Genomic DNA, 7,597 nt, shown 5'->3' with positions numbered 1-7,597 from the left:
TGCATTTGACTTTCCACAGCAAGCGCTGCCAGACCTCCAGCAACTGGCCACACTGTGAGGAAGACCACCAGCAAATGCTGGTTGGTGAGCAGCATCTCAAACCTGGGCTTCCTGCACCCCAGGTGCACAACCAACCACAGCTGGACTGTCTCAACCACTCCTTGTGAAGTTGTTGCACTTTGTATTGAAATAATTAATTATGTATTGAGCCAGAGCGTGAAAAAAATGAGGTGTGTTTGGGGAGGGGGAGTTCAGTTCCTATCATAGGTTTCCAGTGCTAAAGGTGCGCTTGTCTTGCTGGTGCTGAGTAGCTACTGAGCTTTTCAAACTAGTTAGGTATCTTTAGAGAATATTTGCTGTGCACAAACTATGGTCACATAGTAGAAACGTTGTAGACAGCAGCACGCTCCACCAGTCAGACAACAGGGGCAGACCCCCTGTCATAGGTTTATTCCCCACTTTGAACTTTAGCGTTCACAAGATGGGGACCTGCATGGACTCCTCTAAACTAAATCCTAGTTTAGATCTGGTAAAAGCTGCCACCAACTAGAAATTCCAGTGTCTAGTACACTCCCTGTTCCCCCAAACTTTCCCTGGGGAACACAGATCCCAACTTCCTTGGATCTTAACACAAAGGGAAATAATCCATTTCCCCCCCCCCCTTCCCCCTCACCTTGTCCTTGGGAGAGATACCTTGATTCAAACTCCTTGAATCAAACAAAGAGGGATTCACTTTTCCCCCTCCCCTTCCCCTGAAAATCCAAACAAGGGAAGAAATCACTCAGGTTCTAAAAGAAAAGATTTTATTAAAGAAAGAAAAAAAGTACACTATCTCTGTAATACCAGGATGAAAAAATTTACAGGGTCTAACTTACAAAAACTAGAGAGACTGCCTCTCCCTCCTCCTCAGAATAATCAAAGTAACAGCAAACAGAAATAAAGATATTTCTTCAGCAAACACACAATTGCAAATGCAGAAATTAATTATAAGACTAATTCGCCTTTCTAATACTCACTATACTGAATAGAAGAAAATACTTCAGGAAACTTTGGAGAACTTGAAGAATATGTCTGGCCTCTCTTAAATCCAAAGAGAGAACGGCAATCCAAACAAAGGACACAGACAAAGACCTCCCTCCTCAGAGTTTTGAAATTATCTTGTCCCTTGATTGATCCTCTGGTCAGGTGTTCATCAGGTTACTGAGCTTGTTAACCCTTTACAGGTAAAAGAGACTTTAACCCTTAACTATCTGTTTATGACACCCCCAACCTCTGAACCCCTTGAGAAGGGAACAGGGACTTGAATCAGGCTCTACCCTCATCGGGTCTGTTTTCTAAGCAGAGCCTCTCAATCTCATCTGCTGAAGCTGTTGCACTTAGTAGCCATAGTTAATGATGGGTTAGGCCAGAGAGCCCCCGCTAGTTCTGTGGTATGAGGACTCTGCTGGGTCTGGCTGAGTGTCAGGTTCAAGTCTGTGCCTTGTTAACTGGTGGTGGGTGTATGAGAGGTTGTTGAGGCTTCCCGGAGGCTGGGCAGTGCTCTCACCTCTGGGTTGTGTGTTTAGAGCTTTTTCTTCCTGACACAAAAGGGATTAGGCCTTAGACTGTTCCAGAGCAGGCAGCACCATCCTGACCAGGGCAGACCACCACCACTGTATCTCTGAGGTCAGCTCAGTCTCAAACTAGCATTTACCACACTTTTAGGCCCATAACCTAACCACAAGGCTACAAAGACACCACTAATTAAAGCCTCTCAAGCTCTCCTGTTGAAGCTGTTCCACTCTATAGGCATCGTTAATTGACTATGTCTGGGACTAGAGATAGCCAACAAGGCTAGTGTTTGAGTCCCTTTCTAGCCTGGTGGCTTGGGTGTTGGCCTGGGGTGTTTGTGAGGCAGGTTCAAATCCCACCTTGTGTTCCTGGCTGCATCCATCCCATGGGTGCTGAGCTACTCTTTGAAGAGGGCATGCCCTCTAGTTTGCCTGTTGAAACTATTCCACTTTACTTAACTATTAGCTGGGCCAAATAGAAAATCAGAAGCTGTGTCTAGTCAAGTGGTTAGGTTGCCTACCAGGCATGTGGGTGACCTGGGTTCAAGCCCTTCAAGCAGCTGGGAAATGTGGTGGTGCCCTTTGAAAAGGGAGCACCCTTAAGCTTTCCTGTTGAAACTGGTCCACTTTACTTAACTATTCATTGGGGCAGATTGAGGCCTAGGATCACTCTGTAGTCCAGTGGTTGGGTGCTTGCTCAGGAAGTGGGAGATCCCTGAAATTTCTGGTTCAAATCCTGCCTCTGCCCTTTAAGAAGGGGTTGGAATGAGGCTGTCCTATCTCCCAGGTGACCAGTGAGGTGGGAAATTCCTGTTTAAGTCCCCTCTCCCTTGCAGGAGGCCCTTGTCTTCCAGGCAAAAGGAGGAGGCTTGAACAGACGTCTCTCACCTCTTAGGAGGTGGGTTGGAGGGGAGGAGGGTTGGTGGGGTGGGGAGGGGTAGGGGGTGGGGCTGGGAGAGGGGTGGAGGGAGGAGGGGTGGTCCCTGGGATGTAGGAGGTCCTTGTTCCAGTCCCTTCACAGAGAAGGGATTGGAACTGGGATCTCCTACAGCCTGGGTGGGTGTCTGACCAGCGGGGGCAAAAGAGTGATTCAGTTTTTGCTTGGGGGGGGGGAAGGAAGAGAGACACTAAAAATTTAAGTAAAAACCACTGCTCAGACAGCAGAGCCTTCTTCAAAGATGTCTTCCATCTCAGGCCTTGAAGAGGAATTGAACCAAGGACTCCAGCATCCTAGCAGAGCACCCTCACCATTAGGCTACAGAGGGTACCTTGTTCTGGATTCTTTATTTGACCCAATTACTATGGAATTAAAGTGGAACAGCTTCAAGAGGAAAACTGAGCACCCTCCCAACTGGGTAGTTTTCTCAGCAGCCTAAGGAGTGAGTAGAACCAAGGACTCCAACATCCCAGCAGAGCACCCTCACCATTAGGCTATAAAGGGCTTCTTATGTGATACTTTTCGTTTGGCCCAATTACCATTGAATTAAAGTAGCACTGCTTCAACATGAAAAGTTTCAGTGAGCGCCTTATGGAAATCCCTCTTCGCAGGGGGTAGACATTGGAATTGAACCAAACTCATCAGGCGCCCCACAGAGCACTTGAACTACTAAGGGTATCAAGAACTTCTGGAGGCTACTTTTCTTTTGGTCCAATTAATGTTTAATTAAAGTAGAACAACTTTAACAGGAGGCATCGGCTGAGCTGCCTGCTCAAGTCCACTCTCTTTATTAGGAAGGAGAAATTGCATCAATCTCATTTATGTAGACCAGGGGTCAGCAACCTTTCAGAAGTGCTGTGCCGAGTCTTCATTTAGTCACTCTAATTTAAGGTTTCGCGTGCCAGTAACACATTTTAACATTTTTAGAAGATCTCTTTCTATAAGTCTATAATATATAACTAAACTATTGTTGTATGTAAAGTAAATAAGGTTTTTAAAATGTTTAAGAAGCTTCATTTAAAATTAAATTCAAATGCAGAGCCCCCCGGACCGGTGGCCAGGACCCGGGCAGCATGAGTGCCACTGAAAACCAGCTTGCATGCAGCCTTCAGCACACGTGCCATAGGTTGCCTCCCCCTGATGTAGACAATGGGTTTAAATGATAAGGCAAAGCAGAAGGGAGACAAGGAGCAGAGATTAGGCGAGCAAGGCACAGGGATGGGTGGGTTTTGACACATTCTGTTGCACCCTCTAGTGGGGTGAAAGTGAACGCAGGTGAAAATACAGCTAAAGTTGGATGGTTCCATCTTTGCTGGATCCGAGCCTAACTGGCCCCTCTATTCAGCCCTTTGTAGGGTGACCATATTTCCCGATGCTGAATATGGGACACCTGGTAAAATTACTCTTATTCAAGTGAGTTCAACAGCAATCAAGCGTACAAATGTTCAAATTAACATCAAGTTGACTGAGCCCCAGTTAAAAAGAAATACTGCGTAGTTGGATTATTTTTATTTACCTTAGCTTTAAGGCTTTAGAGTTCACATGGGGAGGGGTGACACACACACCCTACATCCTCTCACTCTCACACACACACGGAGAGGTGTCACACATGCACTCATACACCTCTCTCACATGGGGGGTGGGGGGGGGTGACTGACCAACCCTCCCCTCCCTGCCTAGCACTCGCTGCCCTCCATGCCTGGCTGGGCCCCCAGGATGGACCCACTTCTCCTGGTACCTTGTCTTCCCGAGGTAACACGTGGGGAGGGGGGTATGCAGGGTCACATGCCCCTCCCAGATTTCTGCTAGGGTTCACACCAGAATGTAGCCAGCAGCAGCCTTTTGGCACTGTACAGGAGGGAAAGGACAGTTTGGATTGACCAAGGGTATGTCTACACTGCAGAGTAAGCCCAGGGTTATAGAACTCAAGTTAACAGACCCTGGGTGGAACAGAAGCTGTGACATGTAGGGACCCCTTTTGGAATCTTGGGGCAGCCACCAGCCGTTGGGCACAGACTCACCCTGAAGGCTTCAGGTCTGACACCGGAGCTCTGGATCCTGTTGAGCTGGGCATCGAGCCGCACGATGCTGCTGGGCAATGCGGGCAGTGCCGTCAGCCTGTTCTCAGCGAGGATGAGCTCTTGCAGGGTGCTCAGCAGCCGGAAGGAGTCCTCGTCCACCCAGAAGATGAAGTTGCTAAGTCAGGTCTATTCGCTTCAGCTTCTCTGATGGAGGGGAGGGGAGAGATTTCACCTTCACAAACCCCTGCCATCGCTCACAACGGTGCTGAGCAATAATTAGGGGCTAGGCCTGGCCAGAGCCCTAGGAGAAAAAGCCAGCACTCCAGCAAACAGAACTAGAATGAACCAGGTCCTCCGCTGGTGTAAATGAACACAGCTCCATTGAACTCAGTGAAACAATGCCAGTCTACACCAGCCAAGCCTAATCTAGCATCTAACACAACAGGCCAATATTCTGACTATGGTGGCTGGATGCAGCTCCAATAGAAAAGTGAAATACATTTACATCTTTGTTATTATTATTCCTCCAAGGGCCAGATTTTCAAGACCTTGGCATCCCCTCTCAGGGATAGGTTTCCAGAGGAGCTCAGCATCCATTTAAGGGCCTAAATCAGAGCAAGGTTTTCAAATATGCACAGCACCCAGCAGGTCCCATTTTAACAGAGCCCACCCCCCGCTAAAACATGCACCTACTGTATTGAGGGCCTCTGCAAGCCCCAGCTCACAGTTCTCTAGCTAGTCCTGCAATCTCAAGGCTCCATCTGCCTTGGCAGGGTGCATTCCACTGACTATCACCAGCTGCAATTCCTTCCTGCACGGGAGAAGGGATTTTAAAGCTACAGGGCTCCTATTCCAGCCAGCCAAGGAGGAAGGATTGTGCAACACCACCAACCTGCCACTAGAGGGACCCACTAGGAGATCTCCAGAGCTGGGCAAAACCCAGCGAGTTTGCTTCACGGGGCATGAAGGGAATGACTGTTTTCTCTGGGTTTTAACCTTGTGGTACAAAACTGCCACCCCCAAATTTTGAGTTCAAACAAACATGGAAGGGAATGATGTGCTGTAAACAGGAGCACCTGGCTTGGCACTCATCGCACAGTCCTGCACTCACCCTAGCCAGGATCTTTCATCTCCAACAGCTCTGAGCCCTGCCACATTATGGTGTTACAAGCAGCAAGTTCTTGGCCCTTCCAGTTCCTAGAGCCGACCAGGACTTGCTGTACCAGGACTTTAATAAAGAGCAGCGTTGCTGCAGAGCAGTGATATGCGCTCCCATTCACCCTCCTGGGAACGGTCTGCTTTTGGCTCCCTGATTCTGCGCCAGGCTCTGTTGGGTGTCATGGTTGGGGCCATGTGTGCGAGATGCAGCCGTGTCCTGGCCTGGCTCTTCCCCGCAGCGATGCCCTTACATGCTACTCAGCAGGCAGGCAGAAGGCAGGTCAGAGAGCTACAGCAAGGCTAGACCTGAAATAGGCAGTGTCTAGGGTAGGCAGGCCCCCAATCAGGGCTGTTCTTAAGCATACACAGCTGCATAGGGCACCAGAAAATTTGGGGCACGCTTAGGGTCTACCCCCTTCTCCCCCCCCAACCTCTTTCTATCCCTGTTCTGACCCTTCCTGCAGGCTCCCACCACAGCTGGCTGATGCAGCCTGGTGAGTCTTCCTCCGGAGGGGATCTACCACTCTGAAACCGTCCTCCGGAGGGGATCTAGTACTTAGAAGTGAAAAAGCCTGCCAGCCCGCCAGCCCTATTAGGGCAACACTGAAACTGTTAAAGAGCCAGTCAAGTGGTAATGAAGCCATTTAACAGGCATTTGCCAACCCCCAGGTATAGACTGTCAGTTACTGACACAAACAGTTTGTGTGTTACTGGAAAATTTACTCAGAACATATTAGTTTACAGGCCCTTAGTTTAAAATTTGCTGTAACACTATTTCAGTCACCTGTTGCTGAAGATTATTAAAAACAAACCAAAAAAACCCCACATGGCTTAAAAAAAAAATCCTTGCATAGCTTTTCAGATGCACAAGCTGAGCATTCATCTTTAGCCTTAAATGCTTGGATCTCCAGACATATTGGGTTTTTTTGTTAAATAAAGCCTTCAAAAGCCCACCCTTATTTAAAATACACATGCGAGCCCGGGCTGTCGTCGGGCCTAGGGGCACCAGTTTAATACTACTTCATAGGGGCCCCCCAATAAATCCTAAGGCTGGCTCTGGATCCCATTGAAATGCACCTAACTCTCTTAGGCTCCTCTGAAGACCCCCGCACCAGCTGCACTAGGTAACAGAGGGTTCCTAGCCATGGCATGCTCCATGCAGCAGCAATACCAGGCATGTCTCGCATTCATATGGCGCCTTGCCTCGCCATGGCTGCCAAAGTGCATGAAAGGCTGAGTGCCAAGTTCAGTGGCGTTGGGTAAGGGGTGAAGGCAAGAGACACCAGGGCAAGTGGGTGTGTGTAAGGGAGGGTAACACTGTCTCATGGCAGCTCTTTGCTGACGCCAGGCTGATGTAACGGCCCTGCTGCAGGGCCCTGGTGCACACGGCCTCAGTTTAGCCTCAGCCCTTATTTTGGCCCTGCTGATCAGCTCAGTGACGTCAGTGGGAGTTTTGCAGAGGACTCCAGCAAGAGCAGGGTCAGCCCCTGTACACTGGAACGACCGCACCACTGCAGAAATGCAGCCACCCCCTGTGGAGCAGCCTGCCCTGGTCGTCTGACTGACACCCAGCAAGGAAACACAGCAGCACAGGGCAGGGAGTGAATTGAAGGAGAATGTCAGTGCAAGTGACCGTACAGGGACCAGGTCAGCTCTTCGGCTAGGGTCAATCCGCGTAGCTCTGTTAATGGCACTGGGATGCTGCTGACTGACGCCAGCAAAGACGCTGGCTCAGGGACTTAGGGAAGCAGGGTGCCACGGCTCTTTCCCAGCACCACTGCGTCACTCTGCCACAGCCTCTTGAAGCCAAGTACATTTGATAATGAAGCCTCACAACCCCTCTGTGAACATGATTATTTCCAGCTTACGCAGGGGCAAGCTGAAGCACGGAGAGGTTGATGTGACCTGCCCAAACCAGTATGGCTCCGTGT

Source organism: Mauremys mutica, chromosome 4, assembly GCF_020497125.1.
Source record: "Mauremys mutica isolate MM-2020 ecotype Southern chromosome 4, ASM2049712v1, whole genome shotgun sequence".
NCBI lineage: Eukaryota > Metazoa > Chordata > Testudines > Geoemydidae > Mauremys > Mauremys mutica.
The sequence above is the reverse complement of the archived record's forward strand: the minus strand, read 5'-3'. Positions refer to the sequence as shown.